Source organism: Camelus ferus, chromosome 35, assembly GCF_009834535.1.
Source record: "Camelus ferus isolate YT-003-E chromosome 35, BCGSAC_Cfer_1.0, whole genome shotgun sequence".
Lineage (NCBI taxonomy): Eukaryota > Metazoa > Chordata > Mammalia > Artiodactyla > Camelidae > Camelus > Camelus ferus.
The window spans coordinates 350850-377981 of record NC_045730.1 but is presented as its reverse complement, the minus strand read 5'-3'; the positions used below and the strand labels follow the sequence as shown (position 1 = coordinate 377981).

The 27132-nt window shown below is 52.9% G+C and overlaps 1 protein-coding gene and 1 long non-coding RNA gene across 2 annotated transcripts in view; one reads left to right on the top strand and one right to left on the bottom strand.

Moving 5' to 3' along the window:
* The window catches only part of DIP2C (disco interacting protein 2 homolog C), a 247211-nt gene that overhangs the window by 40100 nt on the left and 179979 nt on the right, over positions 1 to 27132 (top strand).
* On the bottom strand, positions 14119 to 22646 carry LOC116661602. Its single transcript, XR_004317545.1, has 3 exons — positions 22565 to 22646; positions 15799 to 15801; positions 14119 to 14132 (listed from the first exon to the last, which is right to left on the bottom strand). It is a non-coding gene; the product is annotated as an uncharacterized LOC116661602 (long non-coding RNA).

The following is a 27132-nucleotide window of genomic DNA, read 5'->3' as shown; positions in this document are numbered from 1 at the left end:
CTGGGATAGAGGAGAATGAACATAACCAGTAAAAGCAATCCAAGCAGAAGCATTAAGAAAGCATACTTTTCCTAAAACGTTTTCAAACAGACTAAAAGCAGCTAGTTTTTTTCACTGTTGTTAAGTAGTGTTGGTTGAAAATTATTTGGCAAAAAACACAAGTAATCTCACCACAAGAAATAACCTCTTTTAATATTATAGCATACATCCTTCCAGGGATTTCTCAGTACCTGTTCACCACCCAGCTAAGCATCCACCCACCCATCCAACTGCCCGTCCAGCTACCCATTCGTGCATCCAGCCATCTACCCCCCCCCCATCCATCTAACTACCCATTCGTGCATCCAGCCGTCTACCCCCCACCCATCCACCACCCATCCAACTACCCATTCGTGCATCCAACCATCTACCCCCCACCCATCCACCACCCATGCATTTAACTACCCGTTCGTGCATCCAACCATCCACTCCACCCACCCATCCAACTGCCCATCCAGATACCCATTTGTGCATCCAGCCGTCTACCCCCCACCCATCCACCACCCATCCAACTACCCGTTCGTGCATCCAACCATCCACTCCACCCACCCATCCAATTGCCCATCCAACTACCCATTCGTGCATCCAACCATCCACCCATGTGTACTTTAATCTGTACCATATTTTGAAATACAGCTCTATTACTGTTTTTTCTGGTAGTAATATATCATGCAAAATCCCTGTGTTAACAGGTATTCTTACCAAATGTCGTTTTTAACGGCTGTGTGCTGTGCAGCACATCTGAGTCATGAGCGCATCTGTTTTAGTTGGGCAGGTGGGGCCACGCTGTTGGAAGGAGTGAGGGAGCCTTGTCACACAGTTGGTGCTCCCTGTGCAGACCCAGGAGGGCACAAGGAGGAGCAGGAAGTGGCTGAATTAAAGCCCTAGTTTCGTCCCTGACACGGTGCCAAGGGAGGGGTGCTCTAGGGAGTGGGTCGGGGGTCAGCAGTGTCATTGTCGAGGGGGAAATGGTCACAAATGCAGATGTGGGGCCCCATCCCAGCTCTGCTGAATCAGAAACTGTTGGTGGTGGGATCCTCACACCTGTGTTTCCTCAAGGCTCCTCAGGGTCCTGATGCAGGATGAGGTTTGAGAACCCCTGCCGTAGAGTTAGGCTGGTCAGGTCCAGCCTCCCTGAGGATACAGTCTTGGGTAGAAGGGCCGTGTCACAGAGCCTGGTATCAGGAGCTCGGCACGCACAGAGGCCCCGACCCTTTCAGAGAGCTTGCCATGTGGTCAGGAGAGTGGGTAACAGTACTTGGTAACCCCACATGAGCCTGAGCCGGGCCAGATGTCCAGTGAGAGGGCTTCTGGGCTTTGGGTCTAGATCTGTCCAGCCAAACGAACCAAGACTTAATTACTACCTGCTATGTAGAAGGTGCTGTGCTGGAGATTTAGACTAAAATGATACAGCCTTAAAATTAGGCTTTAATAATTATAGAAGAATGTGTCGGCTTTGAGCCATTTCCTTATCAGGAGGTGTTTCATCCCAAAACAGTTGGGATGTGGCGTCAACCAGGAACACGAGAGAGCGGCCCTTTTGTGTCTCCTTTCACTCACTCAACACAGGCAGCCAAGTGCAAGCTGTGGGATTTCAGACCTGGAGTCAGTCCTGGGTTTTGTTTGGTCAACATGGGATTTTAAAACTTTTGAATAAATAAGGAACTCATACAACAGCAAAAACACAAAACCAAACCCGCACACAGTCTATTTAAAACATGGACAGAGGATCCAAATAGACATCTTTCTAAAGAAAACATACGGATGGCTGATAGGCACACGAAGAGGTGCTCAGCATCACTGATCGTCAGGGAAACGCAGGTCGTAACCACAGTGAGACACCGGTGCACACCTGTTGGAATGGCCATCGTCAAGAGGACAAGCAGTAGCAAGTGCCAGTGCGGACACGGAGAAAGGGGAACCTCATGCACTGCTGGTGGGAATGTAGATTGATGCAGCCACTGGAAAACAGTATGGAGGTTCCTCAAAACGTGTAAAGTCAAACTACCATGTGATCCAGCAGTTTCACTTCGGGGTATTTATTCAGAGGAAATGAAATCAAGATCTTGAAGAGATATCCATGTTCATTGTTGCATTATTTACAAGAGCCAAGACATGGAAGCGACCTAGGTGTGAAATCGGGGGGTTAGTGGATAAAGACAATACAGTGTGTGTGTGCGTGTATAATGGAACATCGTGTGGCCGTAAAAGGAAGAAAACCCTGCCATTTGCAACAACATGGAGGAGCCTGAAGGATGTTATGCTAAGTGAAGTAGGTGAGAGAAAGGCAGCTACAGCATAATTCCACTTACATGTGGAACCTAAAGATGCCAAACTCACAGAACTAAGAGTGGCGTGGTGGCTGTCCAGGGCTGCAGGAGGGAAATGGGCAGATGCTGATCAGAGGGCGCAGACTTCCCACTGTCTGGTGAGTAAGCTCTGGGGACGGAGTGCAGGGGCTGTAGTTGACAGGGCTGTGTCATATACCTGGAAGTTGCTAGGAGAATAGATGTTAAATGTCCTTGTGGCCAAAAAAAAGAAAAAATAGAAAGAGTGTGAGGTGGTGGCAGTGTTGTGACCTTGCGGTGGTAATCGTGTGATCGTATGACGGTATGTAAATGTATCAGGTCTCAGATTGTGAACCTTAAACCCACACAACATCTGTCATGTCTCCAGGACATCTCAGTAAAGGTGAAAAGAAACTTCTGAATTTGTGTCGTAAGGAGTTTATCCATGGCAGACCCCCGCATTTGCCCACCTGCTGCTCCTGAAGGCATTTGAGTTTGGCATCCCGTTCAGACCCCTGGGCGCCTGTTCCTGAGACTGGGCCCCCTGCAGCAACCAGGCAGTGCCCGGTGAGTGAAGCAGATAAGGCTCCCACCTTTGGCCTGATCTTCTGACTCAGTTTAGAGCCTCTCCTTTGCGGTCTGGTGACAGGGAGGGGACAGAGCTTCAGAGTGAGTCTCGGAGGCCTCTTCAGTCCTAGGTGCCAGGATCTGTGACACCACAGCCACGTCAGTTTGTCATGTGGTGACTCGCTGAGGACCAGGTCCTCCAGGCCCTCGACCCTCCTGCCCGGCCACAGGGAGCTGCGAGGGGCCCCTGGTATGGGGGCCGGGGTCTGGGCGCTTTCAGGCTCCATTTCTGGGATCTGCCCCCTGAAGGTTGAGTCGGAAACCAGAGGAACTCAGAAGTGCTCTTCCTGGTTCTGTGATGCATCCATGTAAAGTCCCTTTGCCCTGTGCGCTGCTTTTATCCACTGGAACTCTCTCTGGGCGAGAGGAGGCGGCCGGATGGCTTGTCCTCTCTGGTCTGTGCGGCTGTGAGTCCCCCCACCCCCCCGCCGGCCTAAGGGACTCCAGCACGTCTGCCCTGCCCCTGCCCCTCCCAGGCAGCCCCCACGACAGCCCTGCTCCACTGTAGTCGCACGTGTCTGGGTGATGCCCTGACTCCGCGTCATCACCGCTCCATCTGTTCCCAGGCTTTGCTGGCCCCATGGGGTGGCCGGTCCCCATGTCCCGTTCTCACTGGAGCCTTTCCTCTTGGCTGCTCAGTATTCCAAATGGAATAATTACTCAAAGAATGTTGGTGCTTTGAAATTGGAATTGGAGCAGAGGAAAAATGAATTTGAGAACCGTAATTGTTGGGCAGAAGTCGGGTGATCATCTTCAGGACTGTAGAAACCTGTCCTGGAGTTTAAGGTGAGGACATTTACGCTTCCTGGTGCCCAGCGGTGCGCTCCCGGCCCCACGGTTTCTTGTTGACATTGTGTTGTTGAACTTAACCCAACGCAGTGTCCCCGCGTGGAACCAGAAGGCCAGTCACTGAGCAACGCTGAGCGGTCAGAACATGACCGCTTGTCTGAACGTGGTGAGAGGTTTCTGAACGTTGTAATTCCAGTCGGCGCTGAGTGTTTAATCGAACGGACCTCAAGCTTAGAGCCGTTGTGGACCAGTGGTTGCAGCATTACTGCTTTTGGCTGGAGAGTATTATTTTTGTTTTCTTTTCTTGAGCGGAAGGAAGTGGGGAGGAGGTGACCCTCCAGGAATCCACACACTCGATCCCTGAGCCGGAATCGGCAGCTGCTTTTCCAGCCCCAGCAGGTGTCTCAGGAAGGGAGACCCTAAAATAGTGTCTTAGAGAATGCCGGAGGCCTGGAGGACACGCAGAGCTGAAATAGGTACCTGTGCGTGTAGTTCTTTGATTTTGTCTGTTTATTGGGCTTTTTCTGATCAAAGGAAAATATATTTTCTGAATTATGCTGAAGAAGATAAATCATTTTTAAAAACAACCAGAATATGGCATTTAAAGAAAGAAACCATACTCTCTGCTTGTTCTTAGGCTTAGAAGTTCCTGGTTTTCGGGTATGGACGAGGGACGTCCTCTTGGCTGCACCAGCCTGGTCACAGTCTGGATGTGCCCCCACCCCGGCTCTGGGCTTCACTTGTGTGGCCTCCCTGCAACGCTGGGGCAGCTTCATCATTATCCACATTTCTACAGACAGAAAGTTGAGGCCCAGGAAGGGCAGGTAACGTGCCAAGTGGGTCTCGTTACCTGTGGCGAGGGTGGGGCGGGGACTCGACAGGGTCTCTCTCACTCACCCTGTGCCCCCGGCTGTGGTGGTGCGCGAGCGTCTGTGCTTAGTGTGTGCACAAGGGCGTGTCTGCGCTGTTCATAGCAGCTAATACTCAGGTTGGTCCTGCTCTGGTTTTGGGCCGTTGGTGGCCCACTGGCCCCTGTGTCTCTCTCTCTTTCCCCAAAGCTGAATTTTGAATTTGATTCTTCATCTCCAAGGACCTGGGCCTCCTCAGAACCAAACGTCAGAACCAGTTAACTGCAAACTACAATGACGGTCACATACGTATTCAATGGGAAAAACAAAACAAAAACTGAAACAGTTTGCCAGCATGACTGAATAATTAAACTGTGAGATAAACCAGTCAATTAATTATTGGATAAGCCAGTGAATAAACTGAGTCAGTGTAAGACATATTTATTTTAAATTCAAACCGAGCAGAGTGGTTTTGAGAGTTGGAGGATTCAGTTGTTAAACTTTGACACGATTGAGCCTTTCTACTCTGCTTAAAGGCCAGGGTTTGAGAATCACTACCCGTCAAAAGCAGTAAAACTTCTAAATTCACTTTTATGATAGGAGACTTGTAAAAAGCAGAGGAAAACATAAAAGGCTATTTTTTCTCTCCACACGTGCAGATTACTTTTTATTCTTTTCATATCTGCTCATCGCCCCCAGTTACCCATTCAGTCGGGAGAGGTTCCAGGCTTGTGTTGGAGAAACGGAAGTTAGTGGTTTCCTTCGTGGTCAGTTAGTCTCTCAGTCTGCTGCACAGACGTAAAGCGTAAAGGCGCTGCAGCCGAGCGCCCCCTCCCCGCAGGCTGCGGCCCACCCAGGAGGGCCCCTGGAAGTCGGGCCTCTGTGTGCTGTTTTCAAGTTCAGCCTGGTTCAGTGTGCCTTTGCCCTGCTCGTGTGAGAGTGTGTGGCCACGAAGCACACATGCACACGGACGTCAGCAGCCTGTGGCTGCCGCACCACTACAGTCGGAAGAGCAGGAAACGCTCCCACGGCGCAGACAGGAGGGAAACGCCGTAAACGGCTTAGTAACACTCAGGTAAATGGTGTATAAAACAGACAGCAGAAAACACGTCCAGTCTGACCAGGTCGACTTTCGAACCCTCACGCAAGTAGGTTTTGGCCAGGCGTGACCCTGAGAATAAGGGACGCTGATTTACATTTTGATTGGAAGTACTTGTCGTGGAGCTATGCTGAGCTTGGACAAGCAGACACTTCAGTTGTGCATGGCTGAGGTGATTTACTTAAAGCAGTGCCACCTAAGCTGAACGATGGAGGTGTCCACGTCACGAACATGAGGGCAGAGGGTTACTTTTAGTGTGTTGCCCCTTGGTGCTGCCCCTCCGCCCAGTCGGTGTTGAGCGCAGCCACGCCCTCAGTGAGTGGATGCTCAGCTGACACTGAAGTTGCCTCTTTGTCCAGGGCCGTCTGCTGCAGGGACAGGGCCGGCCCGGGGGGCCCACCCGCCAGCACTGTGGCTCAGGCTCCACTCCGGGGCGGGAGTGGGTGGTGGGTGGCTGTGCTGGGCTTGCTGTTTGGCGCACGGCCTGCTCTTCTGTCCCTGCATGCCACGGAGGAGCTCCGGCCTTGTCTGCTGGGTTGGGAATGTCATAGGTTTTCTCAGGAATGCCGCTTAGCTCCAGATCCTGGGACTAGGGTGGGACTGCTGGCGACCTCGGGCTGCCCCAGTTGCTGTGGCACACGTGCAGAGTCTCCCGTGGCTGGTCAATTTCCAGAGTCCTCAGGTGGTCTCTTCTGTCACTTTGGGGTTTTGCCAGTAGAGACTGAAGCCATCTTGGGTGCAGCCGTCAGACAGAGATGTGTCCACCGTGAGTGCCCTTGGATGTGGTTTGGGTAGATGTCTCACACACACACGCACACAGCGTCCTGCTCTGACCCCTCGGGAGGTGCCTGGGGTCACCCAGCTGTCCTCCCGGTCCCACCCCTTTGGCGGCCAGAACCCTGTGGGAGAGCCCTCCATCTGGAGAGCGCCAGGACGTGTCTGCTCAGCACACAGCAGTCCTTGAAGGGCAGCCCCTGCTGGAAGTCTGTCACGGCAGGATGGTGGCCCCCAAATGTCGACGTCCAACGCCAGGGCCCTGCCGGTGTGCCGGGGTCCTGGCGGGGGTAATCAGTTAACGAAAGCAGGCTGGCCCTGCTGGCCTGGGACAAGCGCCCTTGAAGGTGAGAGAGGGAGGCGTCAGACGGAGGAGATGTGACCCGGGTGGGGCCAGGACTCCGGCCGTCACTGGCTCTGCAGATTGGGGAGCGGGCGTCCCCAGGACGGAAGAGGCCTGGAGCCGCAGGGGAAGCAGCCCCGCAGCACCTGACTTTCACCTGTTGATCCCCTCCGGGCTTCTGACTCCCAGAATTGTAGGTAAGTCTGTGTGGTCTAAGCTGCTAGGTTTGCGGGGATCTCTTACAGCCACTAGGAAACGAGTACACTGAGCCACACGTGCTGAAATAAATTTGCCTAATGGCGCAGAGTACAGATGGGTAAACAGCGTAATCAGACCGTGTGATAACTCTGGAGTTGTCTTATTTAGTGAAGAGTCACTATGTTGTCTTTCTTACTAACTGAAGTGTAGCTGTTAGAGAGGGCGCGTCTCCACGTAGCCCGGGAGGCACCCACTAGAGTTCTGATTTTGCTCCATTTCGTGGAAAAGGGGCCACCATGAGAACACGGTTAAGGTTGTGCCCTTGTTGGATTCTGAATTGAGGAAAATACTGGACGTCCTTGTGATATTCGTGATTTTTACATACGCCCCTCCTTTTAGACTTCAAGTTCTGGAAAAAGTGAAAAGCTGGCCCAAACTTCCACGAAGGACAGTGCTCAGTGGGTATGCAGCCGTGTGCACGTCCACAGGCTCTGAGCTGTTCCTCCTGACGGACGTGGACGTGGCTGTTTGTCCCCAGGCAGCCACTGGGATAATTATCCAAAGAGGCTTTGTTCCCAAATCACGTGTTATTCTGTGGTTTCAAAGTCTGTAACTGAGTGATAGTCTTCTAGCTTAGCTGCAAAGAAGCAAACAGACTGTAATGATTTAAAAATTTTTATTCAGTAGCCATGGCTGTAAGTACATGTAATTTATGGTATTAGAATCAGCTGCACCGTAGCGTGAGCCATGTGACCTGTGACAGACCGTGGCTGGCGATGTTTCAGTGTGGGCAGGAGCCTGCACACCCCAGTGCCCTGTGTTACAAGTGACCAGCAGCTGCCTGTGACCTCATTTAATCGTCACAAAACCCCCTGAGGTGGGCTTGATTCTTGTTCCCATTTTACATTTGAGAAACTGAGGTGAGTTAGAGCAGATCTTTAAGGTCCCCCTGCTGGTTAGTGGTAGCTAGGACTTGTATCTCGGAGCAGGGTGACCCCAGAGCTGAGGCGGGAGGTGCCAGGCTGGGGCTCCTCATGACTGCAGGTTGGGGAAGTAACTAAAGTAGTTGGAAGTTGTGGGGATGGATGGAAGAGATGTCTGTGAGCATGAGGAAGGCAAGCAGACCATACTCGGCGGCTGCCTCGAGCGAGGGTGAGGAGCACCAGAGTCTAGGGTGAGACATGGATTTTTGGTTTGGATGAGAGGGAAGACAGGAGGCAGGAAGGACTGAGGTCTGTGGGTGCTTCTGGACAGGAGCGTCTCCCAGGAGAGACATGCAGCTGGCGTCTACTTGTTTCTCAGGGCACTCATGTGCACGGGACAGCTGACACCTGGAGGAAGTGTCTGCACGGGGCAGGAGAGTCCAGGAGGGAACCATGGAAATGCACACTTAGGGTGGGCCAGGCAACCACCGAGGAGATGGAGAAGTGGGGGAGGAGGCAAAGGTTGAAAACGTCGTTTCCTCAGCCATCGAGGTGCCACGGGCGGCCCTGCTGAGGCTGTGTCAGTGTTCACTCGGGAGTGAATGTCTCTGGTCATCAGCAGTCAGTCAGGTTTGCCAAAATCTAGAAAGTTATTCAGCTGTCATTCAAAATGATCAGAATGACTGCTTATCAGTCAAGATGAACAAACCACACACCAGGTGTGTGAGCCTGGTGTCACACCTTTCTGTGAAGTGAGGTCCTTAAAACCTGCTCTCACACAGGTAGCTAATGGCTCTTAAAAATAATTTACTGGGGGAAGTGACTGCCATCTTAGATTTAAAAAAAGTGTCCATCACAGAGTCCTCTGTGGATAGAGGCATGGAACACATGTGTGTGTCCAGGTGCCTCCGCCTGTGATGGGTCACAGCTGTGTGTCCTTCTGCAACTCCTGCTTCAAAATGCTTGGATTTGAATGGATCAAAATAAATGATTTTTACCCATTTTCCCCTCCTCCAACATATTTGAAGGACATTGATGTTACTTTTAGTTAGTTAGTTAGTTAGTTTGCAAAGGGAATCTAGGGTGCGTATAGTTTTAAAAAGCTCTCTGGATAATCCCGATGTGTTTTCCTGGAGGGAGAGTCTTGCTGTTGAGAATCTGCACAGTAAGGGTCAGCTTATCTTGATCAGGATTCTCTGAGCTTCTGGACTCTGTGGTTTTATGTCTTTCGTTAATTTTGGAAATTCTTGGTCATCTTCTCTTCAGAGTTTCCTGTCCCCTTCCCTCTCTTTTCCTTCTTTTAGACTGACAGCTCCTGGACGCTGTGCTCTGATCCCCCCCTCCCCCCTTTTGTCCTCTGTATGTTTCAGTTTGGGTAATTGTTGATTTATCTTCAAGTTCATTGATTTTTTTTTCTCCTTCACTTGGGTTGAGTTTGCTGATGAGCCCTTTGAAGGCATTCTTCATCTGTTGCCAGTGTTTTTTTTTTTTGAATTTACCCTTGATGACGTTTTCTCATAGATTCCTTCTCTTTGCTGAAGTTCCTCATAGTTTCTACATTTTCTGTTACAGCCTGTAACATGTTAGTCATTGTTTTGAAAATTTTGCAGCCTGATAGTTCTTACATCTGAGTCATCTCTGAGTCTGGTTCTGTGGTTTGCTTTGTCTGTTGACAGTGGATTTTTTTATTTCTTTCTTTGTGTGTGGTATGTTTTGCTTGGACACCTGACCCCAGTGTAGGAGAGCGGAGATTGAGGTAAAGGGTATCTGTGCCAGAAATGGCCCTGCTCCTCTGCTGGCCCCCGGTGTGGGAGGCTGAGTCCCTGTGGTCAGGCTGTGAGTGGGACTGGGTTTGTGGTCACATTGCCCTCAGACCCCAGCCCCACCTCGTGCCTGGGCTGGGGTTGCCAGTCTTTCTCAGCATTCCTGACCCCGCCTCAGGTCAGAGCTGGGGTGTCTCTCCATGCCCGGTGCTGACCCTGGGAGACCCAGTGGTCATGGAGGGGGCCATTCCCGGCCTGACCCGCCCTCAGCCCCCAGTCCAGGGCTTGTGGGGCTGTGGGGTGGCATCAGCCCTCTCTGTCATGCCGTCCGGGCTCCGCCTGGTTCTGTTGGCAGGAGACGTTTCCTGCCTCTCCCACGGGAATGGAGGTGCTTTTCTTCCCCTTCCTCCAGGGGTGGTGGGCTTCCCCTGTGCCCTGGGGACCCATGGGGGGCAGCTGTCCCCCCTGCCAGTGGCTGAAGGTGCCGTTCTGCTGGGGCGAGGGTCCTGCCTCTCCTCATCACACTGTCCTGTGGGAGTGGCCGCCCCTCCCCAGGCCCATGTCTCCCAGCGCCCCATCCCGAGCGTGCAGGATGGACTGTGAAGGGTCTGTGCTCAGGCTGCCCACCCTTGGCCTTCAGCAGTTACTCAGTTTCGGGGGACCTTCTGACTCCCCGCCGGGCAGGTGCATTTTTCCCCGCAGGCTCTGCCTCTCTTTGGAGCCTCAGCGTGCGGGGACTTTGGTGCACACCTTGTCTCCCCTCACCTTTGCCTCCCGGCCCTGCCCACCTGGTCTATATGAGAATCAGTGTCCTTCCAGCCTGTGAAGATGAGTGAAGCCAGTCGGAGGCCGTGGCACCTTTTATCAATGGCTCCAAATTTCGTGTCCATAGAATCACAGTAAAATGCAAATTCCAGGCAACCCTGCAGCAGCATCCCTGGGCCTCAATACTTTGGAGAAGCCAGGGAAGTGGTTCTGACCTGTCCCCGTGGTGGTAAGCTGCTCCGTCACAGGAGGAGCCCTGTTGGCCACGTGTCCACTCTGGTGGGCCTTTCACGTGCGCAGTCACATCAATCTCACCTCCACCCTGAGGGGTGCTTGCGTCGGTGGGACCCTCGGGCCAGACTGTGTCTGTGCCTCAGGCTTGATTCCAGGCCTGTCCCCTGGTCTGGTGTGTGGTTTCCATGCTGCTTTGCTGTGATCAGTGGGCTCACTGTTGGGAGGCTTAGCGGGGTCTCACTGTGGCCTACCTGAGGGGCAAGGACACAGACCTGCTCAGGGGCAGCGCAGACTTAGGACATTTCCCCTGCGACCATAGGTTTCAAAGTTCGTACTGGAAAAGAAAAATCTTTTATGAGGGAAGCAAATTAATTTGGATTTGACTGAAGACACTCTCATTGCTTGAATAGCTGGTTTGTTTACGAGACTGGCCCCACAAACAGTAGATACAGATTAGTTGACGTTGTCATCTGTGTTCGTCTGTAACATAATAGGAGCTATTTTTGCAGCCCAAATTACTTGTGAATTTTGCATCACATTGTGGTCCAGATTACAAGCTGCTGCTTGTTAATTTAATTGATAAAATTGTTAGAAATTTTGTACTTGTTTTGGAGCCCAAAGTTAAAAGAACAGTTTTTCCCGCAATAGCCTATCATCAAGGGGTGGACAGAGTAGTGGGGACTCAAGCCTGAGTTGTTAACTGGAGGAGGAGGGGCCCTGCACCAGTGCTCAGTGGCCCCCACGATGATGCAGGGAGGAAAGACCGCTGGGTGTGCACAGACTCCACCGCCATTTCCTCCCCTCAGGCCCCAAACCTCTCCGGCGGTCGTGGAACATGACTCAGTGAGCAGCACAGCCCACCTGCACGCGAGATGTCGTCAGCTGGGAGACAGAACGAGCGGTGGTGCTTGGGGGGCTCCTGCCCAAGAGCGCTTTTGGACGGTATGATGTGAATCACAGCTCCTGTTGCTTGGAGGGTCCTGTGACCCAGAGCATGATGAGTTTTCAGCACTAAAGCCCAGAACTCTTCCAAGTGGATGTTTCCGTCTGTGATAACACCTGTCGATGACATTGTTCTAGATGAGTCAAAAGTTCCAGTGAAGGAAATGCCAAGGACAGGTGCTGTGAGCGGTGTCTCTCCCAGGATCCCAAGTAAAGGGACCTTTTATGAACATTTATACGTTTGATGGGGGGGGCGTGTCTTAGGGAGATGACATTTGGTGACACTGTCTTCCTGTTTCCCACCTGCAGTTGTAGGTTATTGACTATAAGTGACCTCAATGTCTCAGGGGTGAAAGTTGGGTGAGCTCAATGTATCCGAGGAGACACAGCCCTCAGCACAGAGACCTGTTCTCCATTGTACACAAGCCGCCCCCGTGAGAACACCTGCACGTGTCCAGGTCCTGCAGAGGTAGCCATGGTGGCCCTGGGGTCAGATTAAAGACAGACACCATCCGATATCTTCTTTTTAACAGCTGTGCAGTGATTTCTCCTGAAAGAAAATGCAAATAATGCTCACACGACTTGTGTTTTTGTCCCTGGACTGTTGGCAGAAGCAGTGTGTGAAGGGCCCCCAGCAGCTGCTCCAGCCCCATGCGCTCCCGCCATTGGGTTTCCATTCACCTCCCCTCATCACCCCTATTTCCTGAGGGTGACGCCTGGCTGGCTGGGCCAGTCCATCACCCCATCCTGCTGCCTGTCCGGGGGGGCTGTCACCACTTCCAGTGGAGGGAACAGACGCCGGAAGTCACGCACGTCAGGGCTGGGGTCAAAGCCAGGTCTGTCCGGCCCTGGAGACCAAGTGCATCTCGTGCACCTGCTGTCCAGGTTCCCCCAGTGATTTTCTGCACAACGATGTGTCCAGTGCCTTTAAGAGCCCGGAGAAGCTTCTGGGCGCACGTTCTCCCTCAACCTACGGTGTGCACTCTGGTAGCCAGTAGTCATGGCTGTTTCAAATGTAAATTTAATTAAAGTTGAGTTACATGAATTAAATACATCTGCAGAATGAGTTTATTAACAGGAACTTCTGTCCCCAGGTCACACCTGCCCCTTTCAGGTGCTCAGCAGCCTCGGGTGACCATTGGCTTCTGTTGGGACCGAGCAGATTGGGGACATTTCTGTCATCGTGGAAGTGCTCCTGGTGGGCTGTCCCAGGGGAAGGGCTGGCGCAGAAGGCCACGTTGGGGCCCTCACAGGGGCTGGGGGTGCCAGTGGGTGTGGCCCTGTGCCAGCACCTCACAGCTGGTGCATGTGGCCTCAGGGCGATGGGCGCCCCTGTGGGTCCCTGGCCAGGCCCCGTCTCGGCGAGTCTCCAGGATACTTTGTGTCCCACCATCCACACTGCACACTGAGGGAAAATGGCAGAATTCCCTGTCGAATTGATCTTGAATTGTGGGCACAGGTGGGACTCAGCTTTGATTCCCGGCCAGATGTGGAAGCTGAATAGTTGTTTGTGCTATTTGTGTGGAAAAAGATGTGTGGTTTCTAATCTGAATTCAGACCTGCGTGCATTTTGAAATGAGATCTCCTGGGAACGGCTGCTGAGTTAGCTTTCCTGGTCCCCGGTGACCGTCGGGGTGCCTTGGGCTGGACAGCTCAGAATGCAGTCGTTGGTTTGGGATGACCCAGGCTTCCTGGCTGTCAATGCAGGAAAAAAAAGCCCTGAGTATCTTAGGCTGGAGTTAGCCAGGGACAGGGGGCTGGTTTGGGTGGGTGAAGGGCAGACGTGGAGGCATCACCGAGCCAGGGTCCAGGCCTCTCCCCTCCAGGGGCTGTGACCTGAGGCAGACACGGGAAGGGGTCTGGTGGGCCCCGTTTCCAGGCCACAGCTCTTGCTGTAAAGTCCACTTTCGTTAGGAGTGTGTGGCATTGTAATTCAGTAGCCGATGCTGTGGTTGCTCTGAGTACCTGCTGTTACGTTCCTCTTCGAATGATCCTGAGTTGGAAACAGTGGCATTTATTAAAAGAAGCAGAAATCAAAGCTGTCGAGGTGGATGCTGACGCAGCTGTTTGCTGATCTGGCTCTGCCAAGAACATAGCCCCGTGGGACCATTCGGTGCCTTGATTTCCTCCAAGTCGGTTCCCGGGCCAGACGGTGCCGGCCTCTCCTGGTCTGGTGGGCATGTGACTCCAATGCCAGGATGAGAGACTGCTCACACAGGTTACACCACAGTGTTGTGTCTGTCGAGCTGGTGCTATGTGGGTGTGGAAGCTGAGGTTGAGCGTTGTTTTTAATCTTCTCCGTGAGGGAGAGGTGTGCACCTTCTGCAGGAGTGGCGTGCGCAGACCTCACGCAAGTCACAGAACAAGCAGGCGGTCCCTTGCTGGCTGGTCTGGGGGCCTTGCCCGGAGAGTTCAGTAAGGAGGCCATGGGCCTCCCTACTGATGCATTTTCCCTTCCTGGCCTCTTTCACTTGAGGCAAAATGTGCAGACGTGGGCTCTCTGGGGGGTGGATGGCATCCTTTACAGGAGTCATTTCATAACTTTACTTGGTGGGAAAGCTAAGGTTTCTTTCTGGCTATTCAGCCGGCCCCATGCTGGGATGTGTCCTGTCTGGGGACAGTTTTCAGGAACTGAGTGCCCATTCCTGGTGCAGCTTGAGCAGAACCATGGAGGGAGATGTTGAATGGGGTGTTTTCTTGTAATTAGCTCCTGGGAATCCCTAGGCCCTGATGCCGGTCAGTTGGAACCCTGAATGTTTGAGACTCGCCCGTGGGCCCAGTTCTGAGTCCCTGGGTTTGGGTGGGCCCTGAGGTGCCAGTTTCCAGCTCAGAGACGCTGGTGCCTGCCCAGCTGTCCTGGCTCGGCCCACACCCCCATCCCCCTGGGGACTGGCAGGGAGCAGGTGCACTTCTCCCCACGCACCTGCTCTTTCAAGTTCTCACAGAACAGAATTAGAAATCTCTTGTGAGCTCTTCACTCATTTGTTGGAAATTTTGCATCCATTTCCTGTAGAAAGTGGGAGCAGTGTTCTTGCCCAGATGAGAGAGCCACCACTATGCTGTTGACCCTCCAGAGCCCCGTCCTTTGACCCCAATGCACAGGTGTGGTGTGTTGCATTTTAGGCAAGACTAGGGAAAGCATGTGGCTAAACCCCGTCCCTCCGGCCACCAACTCCAAGTGCACACCTGCTGAGAGCGCAGTCCTTTAAAATTCCAAATTTAAGTTTGAAACTAGCATGGAAGCATTTCCTTCAGTAACTAAACCATGTACCTCGTGAAAGCGGCCCTTTTTGACTTTGCAGAGCAGATACCTGGCTCCCTGGAGCACTAGCATCTCTTCTGTTTCTGGAAGTTCCTGGAAGTTGCCCCTGTGTTCCAAGCAGTGAGCAGGCATGTGAGTCATAATCCTTTGTGCTGAGGATGGGCGGGGGGTCTCTCAGTGGGGCCACTGGTGTGGGTGAGGAGGAGTGAGGCTGGTCGTGTGGGCGGATCCGGGCTGTTTGAAGTCACTTTAGCCTCTGGACGTAATATCAGAAACAGTAAACCGACCTGATGGGCGTTTGCTGAGAATGGAGGGGCTGGAGGGGCCGGGCCCTACAGTAGGAGGCGGGGTTCGTCCCTGCCCTCAGGCACCTTGCTTGTGTTCCTTTTACTGAATAGAAAGCATAGAATGTATTCTTGTCGAGAATAAGTGACATTAAAGGAAGTGCTCAGCTCTTCTGCTGCTGAATCCGAAGAGGCTCTGTGGAGGGGACGTGTTAGGGACTGTGGTGGGGGGGCTCTGGGGCCCCTTCGGGAAAGGCTGTGCTGGGCCAGTGAGGGGACAGACCGTTCTGCCTGACACGTGGCAGGCAGAAAGCCGGGGATTCTGGCCAAGGGCTTAGAAAGCAGGCCGAACCGACTGAGCTGACGTCTGTCGGTCCGGGGCCCAGTGCCCCTCCCCCTGCATGCCCCCCCGCCCCGTTTGCTGTTTGTGTTCTGTTTGGGGAGTGTGAGTGGGAACTTGTGGGCCCTGGTCCCCTCTGGGAGTGCCCGGGCAGCTGTAGGGACAAGCCTGTGGGCTTCTGTCTTTCCCTCGGGCACTGGCTGCACCTGAGCCAGCAGCAGCCCAGGTGGAAACAGCACAGGGCTTTGTGTCACACCCAAACCTGCAGCTGGATTTTTACTCCCTTTTAAATGCTTTCGAGCCCGGCTAAACTGTGGGATTATCAGGTAAGGTTTTGGTAGTGGAGAGGTGGTGGATGTCATCTTCTGATGAGTCAAGGGACGGAGGGTATCGTGTTCAATACGCTCACTCTTAGATGACACCAAGTCATCTCAGAGAAAGGGAAACTGTTTTGGGGGGAAAAACGATCCTCCTATTTCAAAGATGAAAGTACAGCTTACGCTGTTTCTGAATTCAGCATCAGGTGGTATGAAGCAATTCTGAAAAGCTGCTGTGGGGTGCTTAGTTCCCTGGGGTAACGGCTTTGGTGCAGTGTACCTCGGGCCTCGGGACTGCTGGCCAGACTGGAAGTGACCTTAAAGAGCCTGGGCCCCTTCTCCCTCTGGGCATTTTGCAGAAGAAGAGCTCCTGACGGCTGAGGGAGCAGCCTTCCACCCATTTCTTCCTGATTCCACCACCAGAAGAAGTTACCATCTTGTGAATTCTGGAGTTTGCTTTTGAAAAGTTCGTATAATGAGACAAAAGCTCAAGTGCTTGAATAGAAACCTGAAGTTGGGGGAGGCTGTTAAATTTGTTCTAATCATTATTTGTCTTTTGATATTTTTAGCTGCTCTATGTTCAATTTAGAGCAGTGAGTCAGAACAGCTGGACGTGTCCTTACCGTTTCCTCTTGTGACGCAACATCGCTTTGTTGATGTGACTCTGAGAGCAAAGCCCGGTGATAGGGGAGTTAGGCCCGTGACACAAGCGTTGGTCTTCTGTCGTGAATGTGCTGGGGTTGTTAGGGGAATGCGACTGTGTGTGTGTGTCTGGGTCTGCGTGCATGCCTGTGGGTGTGGGTGTGTGTGTGTGCGTGTGCCCCCACATTTTCTCTGTTACACCACGTAGCTCTGGAGATACACTGGGCCCTCAGTACTTAAAGGTTGGCTGATTTTTTTTAAGTCATGTTGGTTGACATCCTGTGACTGGTTAATGATTAATGTGGTTGTCATGTGATGTAATATTTGGGTCTTAAATTTGAAAGTTAAGTAGAAAATTAATCACAGACATTCTATAAGTAATTTTTACTTGTCAGCATTTGTGATTGGCAGGATAATGCCCCCCCCCCAAGATGTCCACGTCCTGATTCCCAGAACTGGTGAGAATATATCACCTTCCGTGGCAGAGGGGACCTTGCAGATGTGACTGAATTAAGGATCTCAACATGGGGAGGTGATCTGGGTCATGTGGGTGGAGCTGAGTCATCACAAGGGTTCTTACTGGAGGGAGGAGGAGGGTCCACGTCAAAGAAGGGGGTGTGCTGGGGGCAGGGGTCGGGGTGGTGCTGGGGGCGGGGGCCGGGGCGGTGCTGGGGGCGGGGGCCGGGGCGGTGCTGGGGGCGGGGGCCGGGTGGTGCTGGGGGCGGGGGCCGGGTGGTGCTGGGGGCGGGGGCCGGGTGGTGCTGGGGGCGGGGGCCGGGTGGTGCTGGGGGCGGGGGCCGGGGCGGTGCTGGGGGCGGGGGCCGGGGCGGTGCTGGGGGCGGGGGCCGGGTGGTGCTGGGGGCGGGGGCCGGGTGGTGCTGGGGGCGGGGGCCGGGGCGGTGCTGGGGGCGGGGGCCGGGGCGGTGCTGGGGGCGGGGGCCGGGGCGGTGCTGGGGGCGGGGGTCGGGGCGGTGCTGGGGGCAGGGGTCGGGGTGGTGCTGGGGGCGGGGGTCGGGGTGGTGCTGGGGGCGGGGGCCGGGTGGTGCTGGGGGCGGGGGCCGGGTGGTGTGATACCTCCAGGAGCTGGGAAAGAATGAGGGACAGACTCTCCCTGGAGCCTCAGTAGGCAGCCCTGCCTCACCTTCACCCAGGGAGACTTCTAACCTCCAGAACTGCAGGAGGTGAATCCGTGGTGTCAGAAGCCACTAAATTTGTAAACTTGTTACAGCAGCAGGAATAGGAAATTAATATAGCGTTTCTGTTCATTGTCTCTGAGCTTTTAGAAACGACCATGTTGTATCAGCCTTTCAAATGCCTTAAATTATAGTGAGAAGTGGTTTCTAGGAGATGATAGGTATTTATAAACTGTGGTGGAAGAGAAAATTGGACAGAAGTAGTGTGTCTTCTTTGGATCTGTTATTTGGGCCTTTAAGAAAATGACATTACAGTCACATAGTCTGGTCTTGGTAATAATGTATATTGTGTTGGAAACACTCGCTCACGTCTGTCTGGGGGATTATTGTGCATTGCTTGTGAGGATGAGGAATTAAGTAACCTCAGAGCCAGAAGAGGCCCCAGATGAGCGCTGATCCGTGTTTGAGGTTTGAGACGCAGAATCCCCCACTTCACTGTTTGGAGCAGTAACACTGCATCCTCTGCTGCATGTTCTTCTTTTGTGATTTATGTGCTTTGTAACAAATAACGTTTGCATAGATTTCGTACGTTAATTGACATGGCGGAGCTTAGACTGTGAACGTGAAGCATTTCCCAAGCAGACGGGTGTGTAGGGCACCCTGGGGCAGGGTTTTGCTTGCTGTTGCTTCGTTATGTAGGGGGCAGGGCGAGCCCCGGCTGGTTGCTCCTGAGTAAACCGCCCTCACGTCAGCACTGTGAACGCCCGTAGCCTGCCTGGTGGGTTTCGCCACCACCGCTGTCACCGTGGGGTGGGAAGTGGGCTGAGGAAGGCTCCAGAGCACCATCCACACTCCTCCGCCTTCCAGGGAATTCTGCGAGCACCCCGTGGGGAGTCCGGGAAGCCCTGTGGCCCGTTGAGGGACCACGACCAGTGGGGTGATGTTTCTGTGGCAGCGTCGGGGCTGTCGTGTGTGTGTGTGTGTGTGTGTGTGTGTGTGTGTGTGTGTGTGTGTGTGTATGTTGCAGAACTGTGGCCGCCTCTGTGTGCTGTGAGGGCAGGTGTGAGGACTCATGGGCGAGGCTTACTCAGAACCCTCTGGGAACTTCAGCAGGAGGCCCGGGACCCAGGGCTGTCGGGATGTGTGCCGCTCCTGCACCCCGAGTCCGCAAGGCAGGATGGCTGAGGGTCCCCCTGCCCCCTTCACTCACCACAGGGGACCCCCTTTCCATGAGAGCTGGATGAGGCCCTGCTGCCCCGGGAACCCAGCACAAGCCCGTCAGGCCCTCCCAGTCCCGTCTGTGCCTCAGGGGAAGTCGTGATGCTCTGCACTGACTGGTGGGAGCAGGATGTTGGCTCCTCTCCTTCTCCAGGTCCCTGCCCCGGCCGTGCGGCCCCTCCTCAGGGTCCCCCTGGAGCAGGCTGGCCTCGGTGACACCCCTGACCCGTGTCTGACCCACCTCCTTCTGTCCCACCCCCACATGCATCCTTCCCGGCCCTGCTGACTCCTCCCCTCCTCCCCAGAAGCCGACAGGCCTTGGGGTCACAGTGTTCTGTCCCCCGGTGCCAGGAGTGTCCTCTCCCCGCTGCAGTAAGGCTTCCAAATAAAGTCTCTCCTTTCCAAGCTCACATTTGTTTTCCACGTGACATGTGGCTTCAGCAGAGACCAGCCAGAGTGGGCAGGAGGGACTCCTCTGCCCGCTGCGTTCGGACGTGTTTGAGCCCATGGGGAACCCTTGGGTCTGGAAAGCGTATTTCTAGTTTTCCAGCTTCACATGGAAGAGACACGGAGTGGGCCAATCCTCAGCGTTGGTCTGGAACCATAAGCTGTTGTAGTTCTAAAAGCAGTCAGTTCTTAAAATTTAAAAAAAAGGTGGTCATCTCCATGTAAGATTTTTTAAAAATCAAGAGTGTTTCTACTTCTCTCATATGCATTTTGGCATCTAAAATAGGAATAGTGATTTTTGAAGCATGAGTGTATTTTTAAATTATTATTCTTGAGTGTTGTAAACCTTAATATAGCTTTATTTTTTATTGTTGCCTGATTATCTGGAAATGGACTGAATATTTGGAGTAGTAATAATGATATTAGTTATATTTGTGTAGCGTTTGTCTGAGAAACAATCAACTGTTATAATTTAAAATATGTAAGCATAAAGTAGGTGATTGGCTGAAAAAAGCCAGCCTTTTTGTTTTCTTTTCTTTTCAGGCACATGAAGTAAAGCAGACAAAGTGATAACTTCATTTGGGGGCACATGAGAGGTTGCAGATGCTTCCCACAGAGCCCAGCCTCACATGTTAATCTGAAACGTGCCTGTGTTTTGGTAAAGCTGCTGCCTGAGATGCTGTTTGTCATACAGGAAGGTCACACCTGGGAGACCTTTTAATGAGCCTTGGAGAACCGAAGTTCACAGTCGTTACCCACCTTTGCTGTAGGGAGGGATCCCATCCAGACTCAGTCTGGGGAATCGCTTTCCTGTGTGCTGGTTGGCGTCTGCCCGTCTGCACTGGTTTTTATCCTCCAGGCTTTGCTGAGTAGTCACAAGACCAGGCTGTGTAGCTCAGCCCTTGCAGGTGTGAGTGGCCCCAGGTGCAGAGTGTCTCGGCCCTGAGCCATTGCCGGGCCTCCAGCTGTTTATCTTGTTAGCAGCACTTCTCTGGGGGTGGAAAGAATGGAAGAAGGGAGATTATGACAGAACCTGCCTAAGAAGTAACCTCCCTGCTCCCAGGAGAGTGTCGTCGGAGAAGGAGGAAGAGGATCCAGGAGGAGTCTGTGGTCAGCTGGGGCTCCTGGTGTGGCGGTGCCGTGGCCAGCCGGGGAGGAGGCGTCGCTGGGGTCAGGGGCCTCCCCACTCACAGGGCCCTCCAGGCGTCACAGTCAGCTCAGCTGCTGTAACAAAGCGCCCCACACAGCAGGCGTTCCTCATCATTCTGGAGGTCAGGGCCCTGGCGTGGCCAGTTCTGGTGAGGGCTCTCCTGGCCCGTGGGTAGCCGCCTGCGCGTGGTGTCCTCACGTGGTGAGGAGGGAGGGACAGACAGACCAAGACAGACAGACTGAAGTCGGCTCTCTGGCATCCTCTTACAACGGCGCTGATCTGATCGTGGGGCTCCACCCTCACGACCTCATTGCTTCCCAGAGGCCCCATCACATGGGTCTGGGGCTTCCACATGTGGTTTTTAGGGGACACAGCATTCAGTCCGCAGCACAGGCACCTCCTCCGGGTGGCTGAGAAGGAAGCCTGGCCTGTGGTCTGCTCCACCTGCCTCAGGTGACCTAGTGTCACGTCAGCTGCTCCTCAGGGTGCAGCACTTCAGGGACAGCAGTTTGGGAACTTTCCCTGTTTTCATGGATGTTGTCCTGTGAGCATTACTCTCTTCCATCATGGCAGGTCTTGGGTAAGGGGGACAGATCTCCTGAGTCCTGGAGAGGAGTGTGTGCTTGGCCATATGAGAGAGGGGAGGGAGAGGAGGCACTGAGAGCCGTGGAGGGGGGCAGTGCCCGACCCCCAGCCCGGCCCATGGAAACACAGCCATGTGGGGCCCAGAGCAGCACAGGCGCATGCTTGTCTCCAACCACTAGCCCACTGTACCTTCTTGATCCTCTGGACACGGGGGCTGGTGCCCTTCACCCGTTGATAGGAGAGAAACCGGCCTCGGGAGGGTAGGCCAAGTGGGACCGGCAGTCCACCAGCCAGCATGGCCATTCAAATGCAAGTTAATGAAAGTTAAATAAATAGCAAAACTCTGCTTGGGAGCAGCGGCCGTGTGGCCCCGGGGACTGTGCAAGTCTGGGGTGGGGGTGGGGTCACTCGGCACAGTGAGGCTGGAACCCAGGGTCTCAGCTCACATCTGAGCCGGGACACGAGGTGCTCCCGCCTGCTCCTAGCGCCTCTCCACCTCTTGGAACAGCAGTGGCGTCCACCCGGTACTTCCCAGAAGCCCCGTCAGTCTCAGCTGCTGCCTGGCCATCACACATGTCCTGGGAGGTGGACCAGATCCTGCCCACTGTCCCTGTGTAGGACTGTTGTGACAGTGTCTTGGCACCTCCACGTGCTGGGCAGAAGCAAGGTCCCTGAAGACTCCTGACCCTGACTCCTGCCTAAAACCCTTCAGTGTTGAATATTCCTGCCATGCCATCAAATTGTGACAGTCTGCTCATTATTCAGATACTCGAAGTGCAGCTACCTGGAGTGTTGGCTCTGAACCCAACACCCTGGGTCCTCTGAGCTGCGTTTACCAAGGACCAAAAGCACTAGGTAGAAGTGACAAGACCAAGCCCTGGGTTTACCAAGACCTTCAGTTCCCAAGTGATGCTGACCGTGGTGATGCCAGAGGGGTGGGTTTCAGGGATTTCTGGCCGCCTGCCCCCACGAGCGCGTTCTCCTCCCTCGGTCAGCCTCAGGCTCCCCACCAGGCACTTGGCTCTGGTCCGTCTCCCCTAGGACTGCCTGCTCTGTGCTGAAACTGCTCCCTCCACCTCTGCCCTCGGAGAATGTTGTTTTCCTAGTCCAGCCCTTCCTCCTGGATGTTGGGGTCAGTGGGGTCTGAGACCAGCAGGTGTAGGTGTTGTGGACACTCGGGTTTGGAAATGGTCTTCAGAGCTGCCAGCCCTGCTCACACACAGAAGGTCTCCAGATTGGCCGCCAGCTTGCTGCTCCTCTTGCCCTCAGGTCACTGCATGTGATGAAATGGCCCCCTCTCAGTTCCGCCTCCCTCCTCTGGTCCTATGTCACCACAGCGGGCTGTGTCTCAAAACACTCCTCTGAGAGCAGGGGTCCGCACCCCTTTGCCTGGGAGTGGGTCACAGGCTGGATCTGCCCGTCCACCGGAGCCCGGGGAGTGCAGGCACACGCGGACCCTCGCAGCGCCCTGAGCGGGGCTTGTACCGCTGCCTCTGCAGTGTTTGGCTTTGGGGCTGACCTGTGTGAGGCAAGTTGGTAGCACTGTCTGTTTACGAGTGTTGTTTTTGCATGGAAAAGATGTTTGATTATGCTTTGAAAATGCCCCTTCTTCTCGTCTTAAAAACCAGACAACCACCATACTCACATCTGAGCCCTAAGAAGAGGCTGGTCTCTGAGAGGAGAACTTGGGCGTGCGTCTCTGCCCAGTTTCTGCAGTGACAGTGAAGTTTTAAGGGTGTGATTAACTGCCACAAACTATGGTTTTACCCCCTAAAGAAAATTCTGGAAGGGGGTTAGCGTCCTCATTCACAGTAATGAAAGGTGTTATCAGAGCCCACGCCTGGACTTGTAGAAACAACATCTCCAAGTTGGTAGACTCTTCAGCCTAATTTCTGGGGCGTCACAGGCTGGACGTGTTGGGATTACCGTGCAGACTTTTGTTGGTCGGTGGTGATGAGAAAGAAGCAGAAACCACGGCTCTTCTGAGGGACGTGTTCCCTTGTTTTCTGGTGAACGCGGGGCATTTACTTGGCTTTTTCGCAATGAGGACAAGGAATCTCCAGGTGACCCGCACTGTAGAGCCTTTTCCTCTTGCTGCTGAAACGTGTTCTGCGGGTTCTGAGAGCTCCGGCCAAGGGTCTCTTCATGTTCTCGTGTCTGTTCACACAAACGCTGTTTAACAAAACCCGTGTTGTAGACGCTTGAAGCTGAATACCCCTTTTATTATACAACAGATGAACAATAAGTGTTTTGTGGTAGGGCCTTTAAAAATGATTTTAGCCTTTTCCCTGAAATGAAATAACTAGTTGTTGGGTTAATCGTGTTAAAAGAGAAGAAGGAAGTAGATCCCACCAGATACTCAGTGAAATTTCAGGAATAGTTGAGGCTGAATTCATCTGATCTCCTTTTAGAAGATGACGTTTGCCTTTGGGTATTCAGTGAACAGTCTTTAGGTTAATTTCCAAAGTTTCTTACCATTTATCTTTATGTTTTTAGCTTGCATCTTATGCTTGGAATCTAAATGTGTTGTTTGGAAGTTCATGGCGTTCGTATTTCTTCACTGTTCATGCACACTATGGGAGGTGGGTAGGGAGGAGGCAGGGCATGTAGGTTAGAAGTCTTCATGCTGGACTTTGTGTTTCACGGGCCCGCGGTTGTCAAATGAGGCAGCTGGATTACATGACCTGGAGGTCCCTTCAGCCCTTTCAGGATGGCACTTCTGTGTGGCCCTGGGTGACCTGTTGGTGAGCAGCCATTGGCGGTCAGCTGGTGCGCGGTCCTCCCTCCAGCTCTGAAGAGGGTGATGAGACTGCCTTGACATGGCTTTGTCCCTCTTCTGCCATCCTGGTCTTGCTGTCCTATGGTGTGGGACGTGCCTCTTGAGTCCAGGAGCTGGCCGAGAGACTGGTTTCGAGGATCTCATAGATACTGAGGGGACTCCCTCTCGAATAAGCTGATCCTTCCATGAAGTGCTTTACCTTTTGTTTTTGCCAGGTGTTACGTTCAGACAGGGCGTCTTGGTAAGTCCTTGCCTGTTCTGTGTGCGTGGCTGCTAATTCTAACCAGTTTCAGTGAAGCGTCACTTCTGCTGGAATCCCAGAGCCAGGGGAGGTGGCCTTTGTCTGTCCTGCCACAGGGAGAAGTCAGCTTCTGCTCTCTGAACCCAATTCATGACCAGGAGAGGCAGTGGTCTGTGGAGCCTGATTTGGGCTGGCTTGTCCTTCCTTCACTTACTTCATTTCTGGGGTCCTGGTTTCACAAGGCCATGTCACTTTGCTTTATGAAGCAGGGACATGGGATCACGCTTGCCTCTGATGCAGAAACTTTGAAGGCGTTGCAGAGTGCCCATGGGGGAGCCTGCTCTGAGAGAAAGGCAGACATCCCTGGGCTGGTGTTTTGCCAGTGACAGTTTGAGATAAACTGCAAACCCACTAGCCATGCCAAGGATGCCTGCAGCCACTCTCCGCCTGACTGCAGGCACGTTGCTCAGGTTTACGTGCTGTCACATTTGGATAGCAGTGAAGATTCTCCCCTGGGTATTCTCACACTTAAGAAAGTGAAACACAAGCCCGTTTGAGTTTGAGGAAGGAGCCTCTGAGACCAGAGCAGGGGGGTCAGGATGTGGGGGTGGGGGCGGTTCCAGGCACAGCAGGGGCTGGGGGCAGGAGGGGACGAGGAACCCAGGTTCCGCTGTGTCCCCATGGTGCCTTGATGGGGTTTGATCGTCATCCAGGGGAAGTGTGTGTCATAATTGTGTGTGTGCTTTGCAGGGTGGCGCTTTGGATCAAGGAAGAGAAAGTCCATATTGTGATGCTCGTTGATTTAAGGCCTGAACCAAAGGCTTTTGCTCAATTTAGGGTCTCTTGTCATCTTGGGAGGCAGGGACCCTGCTCCAGCTGCCCTTGTCGGGGTGAGATGGGAGGCCGCCTGTGGCATCCCTGAGTCAGTGCTGCTCAAACACCACTGTCTTTTTTTCACGTAAGAACAAAACCCTACCCCTGAGCTGATTCACCTGGCAGCCTTGGCCCCTTGTCTGGAAGGACACATGGAGTTTTCCTTGGGGATGACTGGTTGTTAGGTCAGCTTCTTCCAGCCTTGCCATGACTGCGGGTGCAGGGGGGTCCGGGGAGGAGGCCTGCTGTGGCCCGTGGGGTGACGTCAGCTCTCCGGAGCTGCAGGGCGAGGCTGAAGGAGGGGCATCCTTGCCCTGCAGGGCGTGTGTAGGGAAGCAGCAGGGACCCTCAGGGACACTGGGCAGGTGCACACTCAGGCCTCGCTTACAGTTCCTTCCGTGTCTTCATACAGAGAAAGGAGGGAAACGGGTCAGTCAGTCCCTATGGGTGTAAGTTCTGTCCTTGCGACATCCCAGCTGTTGTCAGGGATATTATTTATAATTCTCTAACCTTAGGCTTATTTGGTATAAAAATATGAAGGGACAGAAATAGTTCAAGGGCATTTAAAGACTTACATAATCATCAATAGGCCTAGTTTTATGATGTCTCCTGTGTCATTTGCAAATCATGGAACAAATTCAATTAAATTTAAAGAATATATTTACTATTATCAGTTTTCGTGGCAAACATTGTTTATTGGTTGATACTTTGTAAGATGGTTCTCATTCCTGTAACTGGTGCCATTTTGTCTCTGTGCGTCCTGGTCATTCGGTGTCTCCTGCTGCAATTCTGCATGTGGCCCAGGAGGGTGTGTCTCAGGGCCCGGGGGGAAGCCTTTACCAACTGCTAGTAACGATCGATCGCTCTTGAAGTTTGGATTCTGAGCAAGGGCTGGATGGTTGCAGGTGGTGGCTGTCGGCTTACAAATTATACCAAGAATGGAAAAGCAAAACCAAAAGGCCCTACTGTAGAGCTCAGGGAATTATATTCAATAGCTTGTAATAACCTATAATGAAAGAGAATACATATGTATGTGTTTGTGTATGTATATATATATGTGTGTGTGTATATATATATATATATATACACACACAAAAACATATAAATTGAATCACTATGATGTACACTGGAAACTAGCACTGCACTGTAAATCAACTATACTTCAATTTAAAAAAAAATGGAAAGGCTCCCGCATCATCGGTGGTAAACTAATTATTTCATTTTTCATGGTGATGTGCATGGAGTCCCTGTTGCAGTGTTGATCTTTACCAGTGAAAGATTCAAATGGACACTTTTTTCAGCTTGAATCATACCATTTGTAGATGGTTTTTGTGGGTCCCTTTGAGGACAGAGCAGGAATTCTGTGACTGAGGCGTAGTTAGCGGGTAATGAAGCAGGGAGAATGGCTGCAGGTCCAGGTGGACCCAGCTTGAGGAGAGGACATTTTCTTCTGGCTGCCCAGGTTCTGCGTGTAAGCTGACCCTCCTCAGATGCCTGCAGATGACCTTGGAAGTGGGCGTGGCCTGAGGGGCAGAGAGCAGGGAGCTCTTGCTGTTTACTGAGCCCCCAGAATAGGACCTGCAAGGGCTGGGGCAACGAAGGCAGCTGCCTTTGCTTCTGGGAACCAGGGAGTTTTGGGAGGGGCTGCCGTACAGATGAGGATGAGCAGAAGGAACAGGAAGGCACTGGTTTTACACCACCTCCCCTCCCCTAGGGTCCAGGGGGTGACGAGGAGCTCACCCCTGCAGCTGGTCCCTCGGGCACCAGGTTTGCGCTTCCAGCCCTGGGGAGGACGAGCAGTGCTGGCCGAGCTCCGGCCCCTCCTATGACACCCAAAGTTTGCTCCCTTTTTAAGTCCAGTTTCCCAGAGGAGTCAGATTCTTGAGTCACAGGAGTCAGTTTCCTCCCATCTGTCATTCCTTTTGCCTAGTTTATCCACCATATATGGAAAGCCAGGGACATTAATTTGTATTCATACCTGGTGTTTAATTCCAGAAAGAGTTCTCTCTCACCCTGGACTATTTACAAAATTTAACCCTTCATAGATGAGGATGTACCATTATTAGACACAAGGTACAACACATCAAAAAACCATTGGTTTGGGAATCATTTATTTTACCTCCTACCTGAGCAGAGAGGATTTATGGTTAAATAAGGAGATCTCTGAAGTCTTTCCCAGCTCAAAGAATTTTGTGAATTTTGTTAGGCCACTTTAGATGGAAGGAAAAG